Genomic DNA, 23,519 nt, shown 5'->3' with positions numbered 1-23,519 from the left:
CCCAAGCCTTCCACTCCCTCCCTGCTCTGTCTTCCTCCCGCTGGTGAGCTGGGGTGGGGGAGGGGCTCAGGTCCCACGGAGCCACAGCTCTGTATCATTACCCCATTAGCTGAGGTCTGCTCTTTTCTCCAGGTGTGTGTAGTCTGATGCCATCTTCTTTCCTGTTGCTCTGTCAGGATTAGTTGTGCCAATTAAATTTTCTAATTGTATCCAGTTTTAGGAGGAAGCCTCTGTCTCTCCTCTCACCCCACCATCTTTAATCCCATGTCCCTCCTCTACTAACTTTTTATGGAAGAATATAGTGTTGAGTTTGACCAGAAGACAAAAGAGGGAAGGGAAAGTAGAGCCATCACCTAAGGCAGAGTGTACAGGGACAACAACTTTCTTGCTCAAATGATAAACTGGCTATAAAGTATGGAGGCACTGAAATATCAAACATTTACTATATTCATGGCACTTTCACAGACATTATTGACTCACCACAAAACTTGGCAAGATAAACAGCCTTAACTCTATTTTATATATGGGGAACTGGAAGCCCTCTAGAGAGCGGAGCTTGCACAAATATTGCACAGCTAGTATGTAACAGATCTGCAATTCCAAGCAAAGGCTGTATCATCTCAAAACTTGATGTTCTTTCCACTATACTCTGTTACCCCTCAAGTCAAAAAGAGGAGCCCCCAAACATCTGTAGCAATAATTACATAATAGGGATACTTGTGTTAATCTATCTCAGTGATTGTTTTGAAGAATGATACTTTAGTGCATAAACTCTAAAATACTGCAGAAAATGTGGTGTCATTAAATTTACACTTACAGTCTATATTCAATGTCTATGATAGGCAAATTGATAAAGTAATGCTGTAATGATAGTTTCAATTTCAATTTTAAGGTAGCCCTCTGGTCTTATGTCTGAGATGAAGGAATTGATTCAGTTCTAGGAGGCCAATGCTTTAAGGCATTTTGACTTTGTTAGGCAACAAGAAGGAAATGGTTCAGTGAATGAAAGATTTCATCATAAAAGTAAATAAAGAAGAAGGAGAAGGGGAAAGAGGAAGAGGTGCAGAAGAGGAAGAAGAACAAATAGTATACATAAATAAGTCTTGCATAAGTGTGAAGTGGCTGGGGGAAATAGCACAGCATAAGATGGCACTGCCAGATTAATGTGTTCTCTGCTCTCATAGATGGCAAGAAGTAAGGGATACCAATATGATCCCTAAAATCTATCCCTGTTTGTTACAGGACATTTTAAATCAAGGAAAAGTGCAAACATCTAAATCTGTCCAAATACCCAAATTTCCTGCCCTGACAAAAGACAGAAAGGAACAAATATTCTTGGTAAAAGTTCCTTGGGGTCAATGCTAGTGGAAGCTGCTGGTGTTACTGCAGTCAAAGAAGCCAATGCCAGAGCAAGAAGCTGAGACCTGTAATCCAGAGGAGAGAAGTTCTTGAAAGTAGCCAGAATGAAGGGCTTCCAGAAGCAGGTGTGGAACTAGTTTCAACATGCAAGGGAGATGAGAGAAGAGAGCAGACAGTCAAAAATAAGTAGGGCGGAATCTGTAAAAAGACCCAAACAGGACTTTTCTGCAGCTTGATTTTAGGCCTGTCAAATTAGTGTGATTCACAGAGCCTTTAAAAGGGCTGAAACAGGGCAGATAGCCAAACTCCTCTGGTTATAGCATTCAAAATAAGGCGAGGATTGTGAAGAAAAAAAATAATTCTCTATAGCAGACTAGAAATGTACAATTCCTATGTGTGGGGAAGTTGGGGTTCCTATGTCCAGGATCCTCACTGAATTTAAACCACCTGATGATGTAACTTCAATTAAGTTAGGTATTAAGCCCCAGTTTGGTGATTTGGCCTAGCAGAAGTGATTCCATGTTGGGCTCACAATAAAAAAAGTAATTAATCATATGACCATCTCAATAGATGCAGACAAAGCATTTGACAGACTTCACCATCCATTCATGATAAAACCTCACAACAAAGTGGGTTCAGAGGGAATGTACCTTATCATAATAGATATTACAAACCCATGCCTCACATCATACTCAATGGTGAAAAGCTGAAAGCTTTATCTCAAAGATCAGCAATAGGGCAAGGATGCCAAGTCTTGCCACTACTAGTCAACATAGTATTGGAAGTTTTAGCCACAGAAAGTAAGCAAGAAATAAAAGATATCCAAACTGAAAAGGAAGAAGTGAAACTGTCAGTATTTGCAAATTATATTATACTACATATAGAAAACCCTAAAGCCTCCATCAAAAAACTCTTAGAATAAATGAATTCAGTAAAGTTGCATGATACAAAATCAGTATACAGAATCTATTGTTTCTATACATTAATAACAAACTATCATAAAGATAATTAAGGAAACAATCCCATTAAAACAGTGTCAAAATGACTAAAATGCCTAGGAATAAATTTAACCAAGTGGGTGAAAGACCTGTACTCTGAAAACTATAAGACACTGATAAGACAATCTGAAGAAGACACAAATAAGTGGAAAGATATATTGTACTCATGGACTGGAAGAATTAGCATTATTAGAATCACCATTTTATCCAAAGCAATCTACAGATTCAATGTAATCCCTATTAAAATAACAATAGCATTTTTCACCAGATGAGAACAAATAATTGTAAAAAGTGTACAGAACTACAAAAGACCCCAAACAGCCAAAGCAATCTTGAGAAAGAAGAACAAATCTGGAGGTATATGCCTGGATTTCAAACTATACTGCAAGGCTATAGTAATCAAAACAGTAAGGTAATGGCAGAAAGCCACACAGATGTGTAGCACAGAATACAGAGCCCAGAAATAAATCCATGCTTATATGTCAATTGCTATATGACAAAGAAGGCAAAAATATGAACTGGGGAAAAAACAGTCTCTTCAATAAATGGTGGTGGGAAAACTGGAGAGCTACATGCAAAAGAATGAGACTGAACCATTTTCTTACACTATATACAAAACTAAACACAAAATGGATTAAAGACAAACATAAGACCTGAAACCATAAAACTCTTAGAAGACAACACATGCAGTAAGCTCTTTGACACAGTCTTAGTGATATTTTTTATCATCTGTATCCTCAGGCAAGGACAACAAAAGCAAAAATCATAAACTGATTACACCAAACTAAAAACATTTTACACAGCAAAGGAAACCAACAACAATATGAAAATCCAACATACTAAATGGGAGAAGATATTCTCAAATGATATAGCTGATAAGGGGATAATATTCAATATATAAAAGAACTCATACAGCTTAATATGAATAAATTAAAACACAAAAAGCAGGGCAAAGAGTTTAAAGATGGCAACGTGAGAGGAGAGAAAGAGTCTTTCTCCTAAAAGGGGAAGCAATTAGAAAATATAGTTGGCACAACTAATCCTGAGAGAGCAACAGCAAAGAGGACAGCACCAGACTGCATACAGCTGGAGAAAAGAGCAGACCTCACCAAACGGGGTTATGTACCAAAGCTGTGGCTCAGCGGGACCCAAGCCCTTCCCCCACCCCACCTCACCGGCTGGAGGAAGAGAAACTGAGCAGGGAGGGAGTGGAAGGCTTGGAACTGCTGAATACCTAGCTCCGGAGATCTGTGCTGGGAGCATGAACCTACATTTCATGGTGCTTTCATCATACTCTTCTGATTATGGGGTTGGAAAGCTGGGACAGGCAGAGTTCCTGGGGAGACTGGGATTCTGCTCTGGGACAAAAGCTTATATCGGTGTGCTCAGCCCACTGGTTCAGGCAGTGGAGACAGGCACAGCAGCTGGGAAGCAGGGAACAGCTCTTTCCTCCCCCCAGGCACCAATATCGTTCCCCTGCAACACCTGATATTGCTTCAGGGGCTCAGCAGCTCCAGAATAGTGCTTCTGGACACTATAGGGTGCCATATACAAATATGAAACACCAAAGAAACCTTGTCCAGAGTAAAATTATTAATACAACTCCCGAGAAAGATTTAAATGATATTGATCTTGTTACTCTTCCTGAAAGGGAGATCAAAAAAAAAATCATCAACATCCTAATGGAGGTACAGAAAGACATCCAAGAACTCAGGAATGAATTCAGGTCACAGATGCAATCGCTGAAGAGCACGATGGAGGGTATTAAAGACAGGTTAGATACAGTGGAGGAGACGATAAATGAAATAGAAACTAGAGAAGAGGAATACAAAGAAGCTGAGCCACAGAGAAAAAATGATCTCTAAAAATGAAAGAATATTGAGAGAACTGTGTGACCAATCCAAACGGAACAACATTCACATTATAGGGATGCCAGAAGAAGAAGAGAGAGAGAAAGGGACAGAAAGAATCTTTGAGGAGGTATTTGTTGAAAACTTTCCCAATCTGGGGTTAGGAGATAGTCTCCCAGGCCATGGAGATCCACAGATCTCCCAACACAAGGGACCCAAGGAAGACAACACCAAGACACATAGTAATTAAAATGGAAAAGATAAAGGATAAGAACAGACTGTTAAAAGCAGTCAGAGACAGAAATAAGATCACATAGAAAGGAAAGCCCATCAGGCTAACATCAGACTTCTCAGCAGAAACCTTACAGGCCAGAAGGGAGTAGCATGATGTATTTAATGCCATGAAGCAGAAGGGCCTGGAACCAAGATTAATTTATCTGGCAAGATTATCATTTAAATTTGAAGGAGGGATTAAACAATTTCCAGACATGCAAAAGCTGAGAGAATTTACCTCCCACAAACCATCTCTACAGTGTATTTTGGAGGGACTGCTATAGATGGAAGTGTTCCTAAGGTTGAGTAGCTGTCACCAGAGGTAATAAAACCACAGTAAAGAAAGGAGAACAGCTAATTACTAAGCAAATGCAAAATTAAATTAACGATCCCCATAGTCAATCAAGGAAGAGACAAAAAGTACAGAATATGATACCTAATACATAAAGAATGAAGGAGGAAGAAAAAGGAGGAGAAACAGAAAAGAACCTTTAGATTGTGTTTGTAACAGCATACTAAGTGAGTTAAGTAAGACTCTTAGATAGTAAGGAAATTAACCTTTAACCTTTGGTAATCACAAATCTAAAGCCTGCAATGGCAATAAGAACATACCTATCGATAACCACCCTAAATGTAAATGGACTGAATGCACCAATCAAAAGACATAGAGTCACTGAATGGATTAAAAAAAAACAAGACCCATTTATATGCTGCTTAAAAGAGACTCACCTCAAACGCAAAGATATGCACAGACTAAAAGTCAAGGGATGGAAAAAGATATTTCATGAAAACAACAGGGAGAAAAAAGCAGGTCTTGCTGTACTAGTATCAGAAAAATAGACTCCGAAACAAAGAAAGTAACAAGAGATAAAAAAGGATATTACATAATGATAAAGGGCTCAGTCCAACAAGAGGATATAACCATTATAAATATATATGCACCCAACACAGGAGCACCAGCATGTGTGAAACAAATAAAAACAGAACTAAAGGAGGAAATAGAATGCAATGCATTCATTTTAGGAGACTTCAACACACTATTCACTCCAAAGGACAGATCCACCAGACAGAAAATAAGTAAGGACACAGAGGCACTGAACAGCACACTAGAACAGATGGACCTAATAGACATCTATAGAACTCTACATCCAAAAGCAACAGGATGCACATTCTTCTCAAGTGCACATGGAACACTCCCAAGAATAGACCACATTCTAGGCCACAAAAAGAGCCTTAGTAAATTCAAAAAGAATGAAACTCTACCAAACAAGTTTTCAGACCACAAAGGTAAAAACTAGAGCTAAATTGTATAAAGAAAGCAAAAAGGCTCACAAACACATGGAGGCTTAACAACATGCTCCTAAATAATCAATGGATCCATGACCAAATTAAAATAGACATCAAGCAATATATGGGAACAAAAGACAACAACACAAAGCTCCAACTTCTGTGGGACGCAGTGAAAGCAGTCTTAACAGGAAAGTATATAGCAATCCAGTCATATTTAAAGAAGGAAGAACAAACCCAAATGAATAGTCTAACATCACAATTATTGAAATTGGGAAAAGAAGAACAAATGATGCCTAAAGTCAGCAGAAGGAGTGACATAATACAGATCAGAGAAGAAATAAATAAAATTGAGAAGAATGAAACAATAGCAAAAATCAATGAAACCAAGAGCTGGTTCTTCGAGAAAATAAACAAAATAGATAAGCCTCTAGCCACACTTATTAAGAGGAAAAGAGAGTCAACACACATCAACAGAATCAGAAACAAGAAAGGAAACATCACGACAGACCCCACAGAAATACAAAGAATTATTAGAGACTACTATGAAAACCTATATGCTAACAAGCTGGAAAACCTAGAAGAAATGTACAACTTCCTAGAAAAATACAACCTTCCAAGACTGACCAAGGAAGAAACACAAAATCTAAACAAACCAATTACCAGCAAAGAAATTGAAGCGGTAATCAAAACACTACCAAAGAACCAAACCCTAGGGCCAGATGGAATTACCTCGGAATTTTATCAGACACACAGAGAAGATATAAGACTGATTCTCCTCAAAGTTTTCCAATAAATAGAAGAGGAGGGAATACTCCCAAACTCATTCTATGAAGCCAACATCACCCTAATCCCAAAACCGGGCAAAGACCCCACCAAAAAAGAAAACTACAGACCAATATCCCTGATGAACGTAGATGCAAAAATAGTCAACAAAATATTAGCAAACCAAATTAAAAAATACATCAAGAGGATCATACACCATGACCAAGTGGGATTCATCCCAGGGATGCAAGGATGGTACAACATTCAAAAATCCATCAACATCATCTACCACATCAACAAAAAGGACAATAACCACATTATCATCTCCATACATGCTGAGAAACCATTGGATAAAATTCAACATCCATTCATGATAAAAACTCTCAACACAATGGGTATAGAAGGCAAGTACCTCAACATAATAATTGTCATATATGATAAACCAACAGCCAACATCATACTGAACGGTGAGAAACTGAAAGCTTTTCCTCTGAGATTGGGAACAAGACAGGGATGTCCGCTCTCCCCACTGTTATTCAACATAGTACAGGAGGTCCTAGTCACAGAAATCAGACAAAACAAAGAAATACAAGGAATCCAGGTTGGTAAAGAAGAAGTCAAACTGTCACTATTTGCAGATGACATGATATTGTACATAAAAAAAACCCTAAAGACTCCACTCCAAAACTACTAGAACTGATATCGGAATACAGCAAAATTGCAGGACACAAAATTAACAGACAGAAATCTGTGGCTTTCCTATACACTAACAATGAACTAATAGAAAGAGAAATTGGGAAAACAATTCCATTCACAATTGCATCAAAAAGAGTAAAATACTTAGGAATAAACCTAACCAAGGAAGTGAAAGACCTATATCCTGAAAACTATAAGACACTCTTAGGAGAAATTAAAGAGGACACTAAAAATGGAAACTCATCCCATGCTCTTGGCTAGGAAGAATTAATATCGTCAAAATGGCCATCCTGCCCAAAGCAATATACAGATTCTATGCAATCCGTATTAAATTACCAACAGCATTCTTTAATGACCTGGACCAAATAGTCCAAAAATTCATTTGGAAACACCAAAGACCCCGAATAGCCAAAGCAATCCTGAGAAGGTAGAATAAAGTTGGGGGAGGGACCTTTCTCCCCAACTTCAAGCTCTACTACAAAGCCACAGTAATTAAGACAATTTGGTACTGGCACAAGAACAGAGCTACAGACCAGTGGAACAGAATAGAGACCCCAAACATTAACCCAAACATATATGGCAAATTAATATATGATCAAGGAGCCATGGACATACAATGGGGAAATGACAGTCTCTTCAACAGATGGTGCTCACAAAACTGGACAGCTACATGTAAGAGAATGAAACTGGATCACCGTCTAACCCCATACACAAAAGTAAATTTTAAATGGATCAAAGACCTGAATGTAAGTCATGAAACCATAAAACTCTTAGAAAAAAACATAGGCAAAAATCTCATGGACATAAACATGAGTGACTTCCTCATGAACATATCTCCCTGAGCAAGGGAAACAAAGGCAAAAATGAACAAGTGGGACTATATCAAGCTAAAAAGATTCTGTACAGCAAAGGACACCATCAATAGAACAAAAAGATATCCTACAGTATGGGAGAATATATTTATAAATGACAGATCCGATAAAGGGTTGACATCCAAAATAAATAAAGAGCTCACACACCTCAACAAACAAAAATCAAATAATCCAATTAGAAAATGGGCCGAGGAGCTGAATAGACAGTTCTCTAAAGAAGAAATTCAGATGACCAACAGACACATGAAAAGATGCTCCACATCGCTTGTCATCAGAGAAATGCAAATTAAAACCATAATGAAATATCACCTCACACCAGTAAGGATCGCCATCATTGAAAAGACAAACAACAACAAATGTTGGTGAGGTTGTGGAGAAAGGGGAACCCTCCTACAATGCTGGTGGGAATGTAAATTAGTTCAACCATTGTGGAAAGCAGTATGGAGGTTCCTCAAAATGCTCAAAATAGAAATATCATTTGACCCAGGAATTCCACTTCTAGGAATTTACCCCAAGAATGCAGCACTCCAATTTGAAAAAGACAGATGCACCCCTATGTTTATCGCTGCACTATTTACAATAGCCAAGATATGGAAGCAACCTAAATGTCCATCAGTAGATGAATGGATAAAGAAGATGTGGTACATACACACAATGGAATATTACTCAGTCATAAGAAAAAACCAGATCCTACCATTTGCAACAACATGGATGGAGCTAGAGGGTATTATGCTCAGTGACATAGCTAGGTGGAGAAAGAAAAGTGCCAAATGATTTCACTCATATGTGTAGTATAAGAACAAAGGAAAACTGAAGGAACAAAACAGCAGCAGAATCACAGAACCCAAGAATGGACTAATAGTTACCAAAGGGAAAGGGATTGGGGAGGATGGGTGGGAAGGGAGGGACAAGGGTGGGTAAAAAGAAAGGGGGCATTACGATTAGCATGTATAGTATGTCGGGGGCACGGCAAGGGCTTTGCAACACAGAGAAGACAAGTAGTGATTTTACAGCATCTTACTATGCTGATGGACAGTGACTGTAATGGGGTGGGGCGGGGACTTGGTGAAGGGGGGAGCCTAGTAAACATAATGTTCTTCATGTAATTGTAGATTAATGATACCAAAATTTAAAATAATAATAATAATAAATTTCTTCATCTAATGCAAAAAAAAATAGAAATACCCTACAATCAAGCAATTACACTTCTAGGTATTTATCTGAAGAAAACAAACACACTAGTTTGAGTATACATATGCACCCTTATGTTCATCACAGCATTATTTATAATAAGCAAGAAATGGAAGCAACCTAAATGCCCATGAATGGATAAAGAAGATGTGGTGCATATATTCAATGGAATATAAGTCCGCCATGCAAAGGAATGAAATCTTGCCATTTGCAACAACATGGATCAACCTAGAGAGTATCATACTAAGTGAAATAAGTCAGAGAAAGTCAGACTTCAAATACAACATGATTTCTGTTATATATATGCAATGTAAAAAACAATCCAAAGAACAAACATAACAAAACAGAAACAGACCCACAGATACAGAAAACAAATTGGTGGTTGCCAGAGGGGAGGGGAGTGGCAGGGTGGACAAGTGTAGATGACTAAGAGGTATTTTATTATAATAAAATAAATAAGACATGGGGATGTAATGCACAACATAGGGAATTCAATCGATAATATTGTAACATCTTTGTATGTGACAGATGGTAATTAGACTTATTATGGTGACCATTTCACAATGTGTATAAATACCAAATCACTAAGTTGTACACTTGAACCTAATACAGTATGTTATGTCAACTATGCTTCAATGAAAAAATTCATACATAACAAAGTTATTTTAACTTTAAATGTGAAAATATGGATGGAATTGCCTAGCACATGGCCTGTCTGTCATAGGTACTCAATAAATATCCATTCTTGTTAAGCAGGAATTGAGGCTTTTTAGTGTCCCAAATACAAGAAGACTTTGAAAGACAAGCCTAAGTGTTTTAAGTTTATTCTGATATTACCAAAACATAATATTTACTGATAATGTCATCACTATTTCTGGATCTTCATAACCTAATGATCATTTCTGTATCATACAGGTGTAACAAGAAGGAGACCAGAATTCAGAATTTACCAGAATTTGGGGGAGGGGGTGGAAATCTGCCTACAGGAGAAAAACATCCAGAGAAAAACACCAGATTAGATGTCCCAGGGGATTACATGTGTCCCCAAAGGCTGAAAGCAAAAACACAAATTTTGGGGCATGTTGAGAACGAAGACATGGAGAATAGCATGAAGTAAGAAAGAAAGTGAGAATGGAGAACAGGTAGGGACAGAGATTTGAATTATGGCTGTAGAGACTTTAAGGAGATGGACAGAGATGGACAAGAGAAGAGGAATTTTATCAAGCTTTACGGCTTGACATGTTCTGTGAACCCCGTGCTGCCCCTTTAAGAAAATCTATAGAAAAGGTTGTCTTTCTAAAAAAGCTATTGAAGTTAGATTTGTTTTTGACTCTCTGCTAAGATCTACCACAAGGTGGCCTCAGTATTAACAGTTTACACAGGCCTAAAGTTTCTCACTGCATCTCTCAGCAGGAAGAATTGCTGATTGCACATTGCCTGGACCCCAAGAAGCTTGAAGTCTTTGCATTCTCCAAAACCCACCCACAAATCCTGTGGGGAGAACTTGATCTTTTCAACCATCTCATTTCTGGAAAGTAAGGAAAAGGGGTGGGAAGATCTTTAGCTGACTAACCTGAAGTAGGCTCAGATTTGAAGTGTGCAAAACCTGGCTTCAAATCCCAGCTCTGTCACTTACCAGTCATGTTCAAGTTTCAGCCTCAGTTCCCTCATCTGTAACTCAGAATGCAATTAGTGGCCCAATTTCCACCTTGTTACTCAGGCCAAAAGTTTGTGGATGAGCACTGAGCCCCACAGCCTCATGGTATGTTACCTGTCAGCTAGAGCTCTTTGTGGTCCCAGAGGAAAGCAGAACTGAACTGAGGAACCATGGCCAAATGGAGAGGGGCAGGGGAAGGAATGTTCCATGTTGCTGAAGGAGCTGCAGAGCTTCTCTTGGCCATGACAGGGGGCTTGAACCATGTCTAAATTCCATTTCAGCAAAACCCAAGAGAGGAACTGAAAGCTACTGTGGAGTTAACCAAGGCTTGGTTTCACTTGTGCAACAGGAACTGGTGCTGGGTGGGACTGGAAGTGAAAGTGGGGGTGGCATGCCAGTTAAGGAGGGGGCCTGTAACTCACTAATACTTGAAAGGTATGACCTTAAGTAACAAGCTTATGCAAGAGGCTGATTCAGAAAACAGGTTCACTTAGTTCCCAGCCACTAGGGAGCATTCAGAGCAAGTTGGGCTTGGGGTACCCTGGGCCTTTTCCATTCCAGAAGGTAGGCCAGCTGCTCTTAGGTGGGGAAGTGAGGAGTAGAAGCATGACTTAGGCAGAATAAGGCATAAGCTATCATTGTCCTTGATTTCTGTGGATGAGGTTGGACAGCCCAGCTTGAGAAAAATGGACCAGGAAATTCCACTAAGAAGTGCCTAGACTGCCACCCACCTGTTCCTTTCCAACCAGAGATTTTCTTGCCTTATGGCTTAATCCATCCTGGGATCATCTGTGATCCTAGCCCCAGATATAACCCATGGATCTTTATTGCTAATCTAGCCTTAAAAAGTAGTTAAGAATGCCAGAGGTGGGAGGGGCTTATATAGGTCAAGACCTTAAAGCTGGCCTATGTCTAGTGCACATTAGAAGAAGCTGGGCCTATTTGTCAAGGTCTCCAGGGAAGGAGAGTCCTGACCCTCTCAGTAGTTTACACAAGTATTTGTTTAGTTGTTCCTCCCAATCCTGATTTTCTAGGCTTTACTCTCTGTGGCTTAAACCTATCCTCTTTTATTTGACTTTACTAGAAGTGAATGGAAATTATAGCATACATTACCTAGGGTAAATGTAAAACTGATACATGCTTATAAAAACAAGACACACTGGGGACAAAAGGACAACCTAACAACTTAGGTTGTGTTTTGAACAAAAAGAAGAAAGAAGATGACATGAAGACATTGACCATACATAATTTATCAAACAAATTGGAACACTTTTGAGAGTGAAAGGGGGCATCAAACGTAACAGGCATTAATTGAGCTGCAGCAGGCTGCAACAGCTGGTCACCCAGGATATAAGATAACATGTGTAAGATGACAAAGAGACCCAGACTACTCAGCTATATATATTTTTAGCTTCCAAGTTAAAACAACAACAGTCAACATTTCAAGTTGGAAATGATAGAATAAATAGGCTAAGAGGGAGCCAAATGCTAAGATAGTTGAGATGTTGGTAAGAGAAAATAGAGCTGTCTTAAATTCATGCATTTATGTTAATTCATTTCCTACATATTTGTTGAGTACCTACTTCGTTTCAACTACTGTGCTATGTGATGCTCACGTCAAGAAGATGTGTAGGTCATAGTCCCTGCCCATGAGTAGTAATTTACAGAGTAGTAGATTTGTACACACAAGTAAATTATTCAACATGGAAGTAAACATTCTAATACAGGAATAAACAAAATGTTAAAGGAGTTGAAATGACCTACAAACTGCAGAAATGACTACCTACATCTGGGGAAGAAAAAAAGACCTCACAGAAAGGGTAAAGTGGCAAAGCCAAAAGCCAGAGGGACCCAAGCCCTTCCTCTCACCCCAGCCACAGGCAGAAAAAGAAGGAATGGAGCAGGGAGGGGGTAGGAGCCCAGGATCGCTTAATGCCTAGTCCTGGAGATCTGCTCCAGGACCATAAGCCTACGTTATATGGTGCTCTGGTGATTAGTGTGGCTGGACAACAAAGACAGGTGGAACACTCAGGAAGGTTGAGATTCTAGCTGCTTGGAGAACAGGCACATTCTAATGGCTCCCCAGAGAAAAAAGCAAAGTGGGCAGTTAGAAATACTTCCCAGCAGCAAGAGGGCCGCCAGAGGGGTGAGGGTTAAATGGAGCTCTCTTCTCAGGAGAAAGGGCAGGTTGATGATACCTCCCCAGTCTGCCCTCAGCCCAAGAGGTCAGGAAGTCTCAGGAACCCTAGGTGCTCCATCCCCCTCACTGGAAATGTAGCACTGAGTCTCCTCTCTATGCTCACAGCTAGCAGACAACCCACTTGGCCCGGTTGTAGTGTCAGACTTTGCTGCTGGGTAGGCAGATGGAAGCCCTCCAAGCTTTCTCAGCTCTGTTTCAGCCCAGCCAAGGAGGTGCCTGAGGGAGCCAGCCCTGGGAACTCCTTCCACCCCTTGGGCAGTGGGTACTACCCACGTGAGGCTTCTGCCATTGCTGCAGGCCAGGCAGAAGGTGGTCCTGCCCACAGAAACTCCAAAGACTCAGCCCCGAGGCTTCTCTCTGCACACACAATCAGAGGATGGCCCACTTGGCCTGGCAGTAGTGTTAGACTTTGCTGCCTGGTAGGCAGAGGGAGGCCCTCCAAAATTTCTCACCTCTGTTTCAGCCCAGCAGGAATAGTGCCTGTGGGAGCCAGCCCTGGGATCTCCTTTCTCACTGTGGGCATGGGTTCCTAGGCACCTGCAGCCCCAGGCATTGCTGCAGGCCAGGCAGAGGGCGGCCCTGTCCACAGCAACTACAGCAGAGACTTCTGATCTGATCACAAAAGCAAGGTAAAGAGTATTGAGCTTGTGGACACTAAAGGATGCCTCCTTCAAAAAGCTATTACTCCATAGGAAGAAATACAAAAAAAACCTGGCAGAATGAGGAAGCAGAGGAATATGTTCCAAGCAAAACTACAAGACAAAACACTAGAAAAAGGACTAAATGAAACAAAAATCACCAATCTTCTTGATAAAGACTTCAAAGAAAAAGTCATAAACATGCTTATGAATCTACAGAAAAATATTCAAGATCTCAGGGAGGACTTCAACAAAAAGATAGAAGTCCTGGAAAAGAGCTACTCAGAGCTGAAGAATACAGTATCTGAAATGAAACAATACAATGGAGACATTTAAAAGTGTATTAGATCATGTAGAGGAGATGGTAAATGACATAGAAATTAGAGAACAGGAAAACAAAGATGCTGAGGAACAGAGAGAAAAAAGGATCTCTAGGAATGAAAGTGATAAGAGAGCTATGTGACTAATCCAAATTAAACAATATTCACATAATAGGGGTACCAGAAGGACAAGGGAAAGATAAAAGGATAGAAAGTCTCTTTAAGGAAATAATTGTTGAAAATTTTCCCAATCTGTGGAAGGAAATAGACACTCAGGTCATGGATGCACAGAGATCCCCTAACAAAAGGAAATAAAGGAAGAAAACACTAAGACATAAAATATCAAAAATGGCAAAGATCAAGGCTAAGGAGATTGTGTTATCAGAAGAGACAAAAAAAAGATTACTTATAATGGAAATCCCATCAGGCTATCAGCAGATTTCTCAGCAGGAACTTTACAGGCCAGAAGGGAGTAGCATGAAATATTTAATGTACTGAACAGAAGGACCCCCAACCAAGAATCCTCTATTGGCAAGATTATCATTTAAATTTGAAGCAGGAATTAAACAATTTTCAAATAAACAAAAGTTGAAGGAATTCACCACCACTAAGCCAGTAGTACGTAATATGTTAAAGGAACTGCTGTAGATGGAAATGACCCTAAGCCTAAACAGTTTTCACCAGTGAAAATAAACCCACAATAAAGGTAGTAGACCAACTAATTACCAAGGAAGTACAAAATTAAAACAAAACAAAAGAAGCAAAATCAACCATACATAAAATCAGTCAAGGGATACACAAATAGTGCAGATTATGACATCAAATACGAAAAATGTGGAGGAGGAAGAAGAAGAAGGGAAAAAAATACCTTTAGATTGTATCTGAAATAGAGTGATCAGCAATTTAAGATAGACTATTATATACTAAAAAAGCTATCCTTGAACCTTTGGTATCCACAAAACTAAAGCCTACAATAAATACACACCCACAAAAATAAATAAATTTTAAAAAGAGGGAGAAATCCAATTACAACACTAAAGACAACCATCAATAACAACAGGAGAATATAAAAGGAATAAGGAAGAGATAGGAGACATAAAAAACATCAGAAAACAATTACTAAAATGGCAAGAAGTATGTATCTATCAATACTCATCTTAAATGAAAATGGACTGAATGAATCAATCAAAAGACACAGAGTGGCAGAATGGATAAGGAAACAAGACCCATCTATGTGCTGCCAACAGGAGACTCACTTCAGACCCAAAGACATACAGAGACTAAAACTGAAGGCATAGAAAAAGATATTTCATGCAACTAACAGGGAGCGAAAAGCCGATGTTGCAGTACTTGTATCAGACAAAATAGACTTTAAAACAAAGAAAGTCACAAGCGACAAAGAAGGACATTACATAATGATGAAGGGGTCAGTCCAACAAGAGGATATAACCACTATAAATATCTGTGCACCCAACATAGGAGCACCGTAAATATGCAAAACAAATACTACCAGAATTAAAGGAAGAAATAGATTGCAATACATACTTTAACACACCACTCACATCAATAGACAGATCAACCACACAGAAGATAAGTAAGGAAACAGATCAACAAGAGAGAAAATAATCAAGGAAACAGAGGCACTGAACAATACATTAGATCAAGTGGATTTAACAGATACCTATAAACACTCCACCCAAAAGCAGCAGGATACACATTTACCCAAGTGTACATGGAACATTCTCCAGAATAGATCACATACTAGGTCACAAGAAGAGCCTCAATAAATTCAAAAAGATTGAAATTGTATCAGGCAGATTTCAGACCATAGTGCTATGAAACTGGAAATAAATTACACAAAAAAACAAAAAGACTTACAAACACATAGAGGCTAAACAATGTGCTTCTAAATAATCAATAGATCAATGAATAAATTAAAGCAGAAATCAAGCAATACATAGAGAAAAATGAAAAGAAAAATACAACAGCCCATAACATGTGGGACATGGCAAAGGCATTTCTAAGAGGAAAGTATGTAGCAACACAGGCTTACCTCAAGAAACAAGAACAATCCCAAATAAACAGTCTAAAATCCCAATTAGAGAAACTAGATAAAGAAGAACAAATGAAATCCAAAGTCAGTAGGAGTAGGGACATAATAAAGATCAGAGCAGAAATAAATAAAATCGAGAAGAATAAAACAATAGAAAAAATTAATGAAACCAAGAACTGGTTCATTGAGAAAATAAACAAAGTAGATAAACTCCTAGCCAGACTTATCATGAAAAAAAGAGGGTCTACACACATAAACAGAATCAGAAATGAGAAAGGAAAAATCATTATGGACACCACCAAAATACAAAGAAATATGAGAAAATACTAGGAAAAATTTTATGCTAACAAACTGGATAACTGAGAAGAAATGAACGACTTTTAATAAAAATACAATCTTCCAAGACTGATCCAGGAAGAAACAGAAAATCTGAACAGACCAATTACCAGCAATGAAATTGAATCAGTAATAAAAAAATTACCCAAGAACAAAACCTCTGGATCAAAACCAGATGGCTCCACCACTGAATTTTATCAGACATTTAGAAAAGACCAAATACCCATCCTCCTTAAAGCTTTCCGAAAAGTAGAAGAGGGAATACTTCCAAACTCATTCTATGAAGCCAGCATTACTCTAATACCAAAGGCAGGCAAAGACACCACAACAAAAGGAAATTGCAGACCAATATCTCTGATGAACACAGATGAAAAAATCCTCAACAAAATATTAGCAACCTGAATTCAAAAATATATCAGAAAGATCATCCATCATGACCAAGAGGGATTTGTTCCAGGAATGCAAGGGTGGTACAATATTTGTAAATCAATCAATACCATATACCACATAAAAAAAGGAGGATATGAAGGACAAAATCACATGATCATCTCAATAGATGCTGAAAAAGCATTCAACAAAATTCAACATCCATTTATGATAAAAACTCTCAACAAAATGGTAAGTACTTCAACATAATAAAGGCCATATATGACAAACCCACCGCCAACATCATACTTAACAGGGAAAAGCTGAAAGCTTTTCTTCTAAGATCAGAAACAAGACAAGGATGCCCATTCTCCCCACTTTTATTCAACATAGTACTGGAGGTCCTAGCCATGGCAATCAGACAACACAAAGAGATAAAAGGCGTCCAAATTGGTAAGGAAGAAATTGAATTGTCATTGTTCTCAGGCAACATGATATTATAAATAGAAAACCCTAAAGACTCCACTAAAAACTACTAGAACTAATACCTGAATTCAGCAAAGTTGCAGAATACAAAATTAATACACAGAAATCTGTTGCATTCCTATATATGAAAAAAGAACTAGCAGAAGGAGAAATCAGGAAAACAATTCCATTCACAATTGCATCAAAAAGAATAAAATACCTAGGAATAAACCTAACCAAGGAAGTGAAAAACCTATACCCTGAAAACTACAAGACACTCTTAAGAGAAACTAAAGAGGACACTAACAAATGGAAACTCATCCCATACTCTTGGCTAGGAAGAATTAATATTGTCAAAATGGCCATCCTGCCCAAAGCAATATACAGATTCAATGCAATCCCTATCAAAATACCAACAGCAGTCTTCAATGAACTAGAACAAATAGTTCTAAAATTCCTATGGAACCACAAAAGACTCCAATAGTGAAAGCAATCCTGAAAAAGAAGAACAAAGCTGGGGGATTATGCTCCCCAACTTCAAGCTCTAATATACAGCCACAGTAATCAAGACAATTTGGTACTGGCAGAAGAACAGACCAATAGATCAATGGAACAGAATAGAGACCCCAGATATAAACCATGCATATATGATCAATTAATATATGATAAAGGAGGCATGAAAATACAATGGGAAAAAGACAGCCTTTTCAACAACTGGTGTAGGCAAAACTGGACAGCTTCATGTAAGAGAATGAAACTAGATTATTGTCTAACTCCATACATAAAAGTAAACTCCAAATGGATCAAAGACCTGTGTGTAACTTATGAAACCATAAAACTCTTAGAAGAAAACTTAGGCAAAAACATCACTTGAACAATTTTTTCCTGGACACATGTCAGGCAACAGAAACAAAATAAAAAATGAACATGTCGGACTGCATCAAACTAAAAATCTTCTGTACAGCAAAGCACACCAACAGTAGAACAAAAAGGCATCCTATGGTATGGGAAAATATATTTGTAAATGACTCATCTGATAAGAGGTTAACATCCAAAATATATAAAGAATTCACACACTTCAACACCCAAGAAAAATAACCCTATTAAAAAATGCACAGAGGACCTGAATAGACATTTTTCTGAAAAAATACAGATGGCCAACAGGCACATGAAAAGATGCTCCATGTTGTTAAAATCAGGAAATGCAAATTAAAACCACAGTGAGATATCACCTCACACCAGTTAGAATGGCCAACATCCAAAAGACAAGAAATAATAAATGCTGGTGAGGGTGCGGAGAAATAGGAACCCTCCTTCACTGTTGGTGAGACTGCAAATTGATGCAACCACTATGGAAAACAGTATGGGGGTTCCTCAAAATACTAAAAATTGAAATACCATTTGACCCATAAATCCACTCCTAGGAATTTACCTGAAGAAAAAAAATACCTGATTCAAAAAGATATATTCACCCTTATGTTCATTGCTGCACTGTTTGCATTAGTCAAAATATGGAAGTAACCTAAGTGTTAGGTTACTGGATAAAGAAGAGGTGGTACATATACACAATGGAATACTATTCATCCATAAAAAGAAAAGAAATCCTTCCATTTGCAACAACATGGATGGATCTAGAGGGTATTATGCTCAGTGAAATAAGCCAGGCAGAGGAAGACAAATACCATATGATTTCACTTATTCATGGAATATAAAAACAAAGCAAATCAGAAGGAACAAAACAGCAGTACACTCATAGACACTGATAAGTGACTAGTGGTTACCAAGGCGGAGGGGTGTGGGCGCAGGCAGGGTGGATGGGTGCTGTTGAACACTGTGGTGTACATTTGATAAAATAAAAAATAAAAATAAAAATAAAGAATCTGTAAGGGACAGGAACCATATATTCCTTATCTTTGTATGTACCAAATAAAGTGGTTTATTCATAATATGAGCTCAGCATACATGGGCTGAGTTGATTTTCTTCATCAGCTCTCCTGACAAATTTCTCAACAGTCAGAGTTCATCCATATTGGGATGGCCTTCCTTTGAGAGAGCAAGCTCTAGACACTGAAAATGTTCAAACAGGGCAGGGAGTGCATAGAGGAAATTCCTGAACTGATGAGAAGGCTGGACTAAACGTCCTTTAACAGCGTTTCCAACTCAGTCTATGGTTTTAGAAGTCTCACAGCACTGGGAAGGCAGCATAGTATAGTGGCTGAGAGTATGGGATCTGGAACCAGACTGTTAAGGTATAACTTCTGACTCTGATGCTCACTCACTTTATGGCCCTGGGCAAATATTTAATTTCTCAGTCTCAATTTCTTCCTCTGTGAAATGGGGATAAAAATTGACCTATGCATAAAGTTGTTGAAGATTAAATAAGTTAATACATCAAGCACCAGTACCTGACACAGAGCTAAAAACTATACAAATGTTTTTCAAATAAATAAAATATATGATTTCTCCTCTCTGCCCCATTCACTTTGTCCCTTTATATTTTGAAATCCAAAACTGAAGCTTTAAAAAAGCCTGGACCAAAGTGTAAGCCAAAGGAAGACTAACTTTGCAGCTCTAATCCATACAGTTCCCAATACTATGACCCCATATGCTTGGATCTTAGATGGCTTGCCCTTTGGATGGCTTTCCAAAGATCTTTTGCCAATCTGAAATTCCAGGACCCTACTTCAGAACCCAGGGAGTGGTAGGAACATCCCAGCTCCTTAGTTGATTTCTTGGTCAGTGCTGGGATTGCTCTAGCAATGAGGGATGTAAGATGTACTTTCTGGTTTACAAGACAGGCAGTAAACCTAAATTTCAGTCAACGCAGTGCGTTGGCTAGACCAATCATATACTTCACCTGCATTTAACCTGTCAGTAAGAGCCCACTTCAGCCTGGCTGACTTCTTAAACAATAGCATTACTGTGAGGGTCAAGGAAAAGACAGCAAGTCTGGTGACTGTGAAAGAACAAAAGCTCCCTCAAATCAGACATACCTGAGTTCAAATCCTGGCTCTGCCTGACATTGTGTCTCCTTCAGGAAGTCAGATCATGTAAGCTCAGTCTTTTCTGTAAAAGGCAATAAGAATCTCACAAAGTTATTATAAGGATTAAATATAGTGATGTAAGTAAAATATTTAGCACATAAAGCCTCAATGGAACCATACTTGCCCGCATTCAACATGCCTTCCCCCAGATGTATATGAACATTACCTCGTTTCTGGATACCCCTATTATGACAAGAAGCCAAGAGATGTGAAATAACAGGTTGACTTAACTGCAAACAGAAGTTTACATTATCTCACTGCTGCTCCAAGATTCAACATTTACATGAATAAAATAATTTTTGCCCCTGCAAAATACTTTCAAAACAAGTATGATGAGTTCAGACTTCTCCCCTCCAAAAATTTCACTGTGCAATGGAAGTGGTTTATTGTTGTGTGCATTTTATTCATTGGCAAATGTGGGGAGCCTCCCTTCATTGGTCCTTCCTTCAGCCCTGCCTTTGCCCGTCATGCTTTGGGTGATGACAGGCATTAGTCCCACCTCTCAAATGGAGAAATGAAACCAAAAGAAGTGTCTGGCCCAAGGTCACAGACTGTGTGTTTAGTGGAGCTGGGAATAATTGGAGATTATAAAAGAACTGAAAGAACCAGAGATGTCTAATTTGAAATAGAGAATATTCAGGGAGTACAATAGCTGTATTTTAGCAATCACCATCCCCATTCACCCTTTCTGCAGAGCCTCTTCTTCCAGACCTCTATACAGGAAGCACCTAACCACTTCTTCTAGACCTTTAATGCAGGAGAGAGAAAGGAGACTAATAGGCAGAAACAGTTTAGCTTCACTACCAAGAAACACAGGCATCACTCTCTGATTAGGCCTCAATCTGTCAGAGACAGGTCCCAAAGCCAGGAAATGCCATCTAATTCTAAAACCCCAACCTGTAATCCAGACAAGGGTATGGAAGACCCATGACAAAAACTCAGCATAGTTCCAAGTAACTTATTCATAAGGGGAGAATGCACTTTTGGTTCTCAACCCTGCCTGAGCAGCAGAATCACGTAGGGATTAAAAACAGGGATTTCCTGGGCCCCCACTCCAGAATCTATGTTTTAAACAAGTGCCTCAGGGTGTGTAGCCAGGGATGAAAAGTCCTTAACAGAGTAGTTCTAAAGCTTGAGCATGAATTGGAATGACCTGGAAGCCTTTTCAAAACACCGATTGCCGAGTTCCACCCCCAGAGTTTTAGATTCATTTGCTCTGGACAGGGGCCCAAGAATTTGAATATCCCCTAGGTTCCCAAATGATGTTAATGTTCCTGGTCCAGAGACTACACACTCTGTGAACAAGTGGCATAGCCTGAGTTTGTCTTCTGTGTCAGACAGTTCCCATGGCCTCTTTATCAGCTTGTCCCCACATGGAATAACTGCTGAGGGAATTGGAACTAGCCCCAGCTGTCAGTTATCAAGTCAGTTTCTACCCTGTGTATCACTACAGGAAACTATCAGTTCACAACCTCCCAAGGTCACCATAGCTAAGCAGAGGTTGACACAAACACCTGAAGCCACCTGCTTCATAATGTAAAAGTTTGCCTCAACAACTCCTGGTCCCTGCAAGGCAGGCCTGGCCCAGCAGGGAGTAGCAGTCTGACTTCACTATTTTGCTAGGGCCTACCTAATAGAGAGTGCAACTGGGGGAACTGTGTCTTCATGCAGATACACCAACACCCAAATGGAACTATTTTCCAGCAGGAGATAAGCTTAACTCTAAGAACAGAAGCCTAATCTTATAATATTTGTGAGAGTATCATGCCTCAGTAGAACTCTTGAGCTTCTTTTCCGAGTCTGATAACCTCACTGCTTTTACCCAATATCCTTCAAAGGCATTCCTGAGCTTGTACAAAGGGGCAAGGACTAAGGAACTTTTCCTCCTAAAATATGGGGGAAAGTGCTAGTGAGAGTTTTTAGAAAATGGGGTTTTGTGACTCACAGAGCCCAAGAGTATGACACTCCCTCAAATAATACTCCATATCATCTGTGAAAAGGCATTCTAACAAATTGTTTCAGTTGAATGCTTTCCATGAATCAAACTGTACATAGCTTGTGATTATTACTATTAATAATACTGTATGCTTGCTCCATGAAATTGGGAGGAATGGATGCTTTCTTTTCTACTCTTGGAAGTTTCTTGACAACACTATTATTTGAAAATTCAGCTGGGTATGGAGGAGATGTAAGAGGAGGTGATCCACAGCATATGCTCTAGTCTGAGGGGTCAGTGGGACTGGATGCCCATAAAAATACCTCAAAATTGCTTAGCACTTTACAATCTACAATCCTGTCACATAATTCTCTGTGAAGTTATACAGAAGTGGAAAGGAGGCCCACAAAAGTAGTATGACTTTGCACCTAAATAAGTAGTATGTATGACTGAGACTCAAACCCAGGCCTCTGGATCCAAAAATCCAGTGCTCTCACCACCTCAGCACAGGTGGAGCAAACACAGACCTTCATACCTGCTTTCCAAAGCCTACTGCATGGACTTTGGGAATTACAGACCCTGAGTGCTATCTAGACTTCTACCCCTCTTCTGAGGTGTGATAAAACCCAATTGAGAACTGCTGCAGTGGTCAAAATGAAAATGAATTCTAAACTTACACATGCTACCTTCGAGGGCTTATTAGACTGAGATGGCAGTACATTTTTAAAGCACTGAGATAGTTTTCACAGAATATACTGCCCAGTGGTTACACCAGCACCCAATTTAGGATGTACATGGGAATCCCAAATTCATTTCTTCCCCAGTTTTGAGATATAACTGACATATGACATTGTATAAATTTAAGGTATACAGCACAATGAATGTATTGTGAAATTATTACCACATAAGTTAACATCCATCACCTCACAGTTATAATTTTTTTCTAGTGATGAGAACTTCTAAGATCTACTCTCCTAGAAACTTTCAAATATACAATACTGTATCATTAGTTATAGTCATCATGTTGTACATTACATCCCCAGAACTTATCTTACAACTGGAAGTTTGTACCTTTTGACCACCTTTACGTAATTCTCCCATGCCCACTCCCACCTCTGGCAACAAATCTGAACTCTGTTTCTATGATCTGGTTTTTTCAGATTTCACATAGCAAAATCATACAGTATTTGGCTGACTTATTTCACTTAGCATA

The 23,519-nt window shown here is 39.0% G+C and overlaps 1 protein-coding gene across 3 annotated transcripts in view; it reads right to left on the bottom strand.

Moving 5' to 3' along the window:
- LOC108404785 (toll-like receptor 13) overlaps positions 1-20,736 on the bottom strand; it is a 32,430-nt gene extending 11,694 nt beyond the window's left edge. The window contains exons 1-2 of one of the 3 annotated variants that reach the window (XM_017672560.3): positions 20,602-20,736; positions 20,320-20,392 (exon numbers count right to left, since the gene is read on the bottom strand). The gene's annotated coding sequence lies outside the window, so the exon portion shown is untranslated. The other 2 variants (XM_017672568.3, XM_073227624.1) reach the window with 2 other exon arrangements.
- Positions 20,737-23,519: the final 2,783 nt, after the last annotated feature.

This window comes from Manis javanica, chromosome X (genome assembly GCF_040802235.1).
Source record: "Manis javanica isolate MJ-LG chromosome X, MJ_LKY, whole genome shotgun sequence".
NCBI classification, from domain to species: Eukaryota; Metazoa; Chordata; class Mammalia; order Pholidota; family Manidae; genus Manis; species Manis javanica.
The sequence above is the reverse complement of the archived record's forward strand: the minus strand, read 5'-3'. Positions and strand labels throughout refer to the sequence as shown.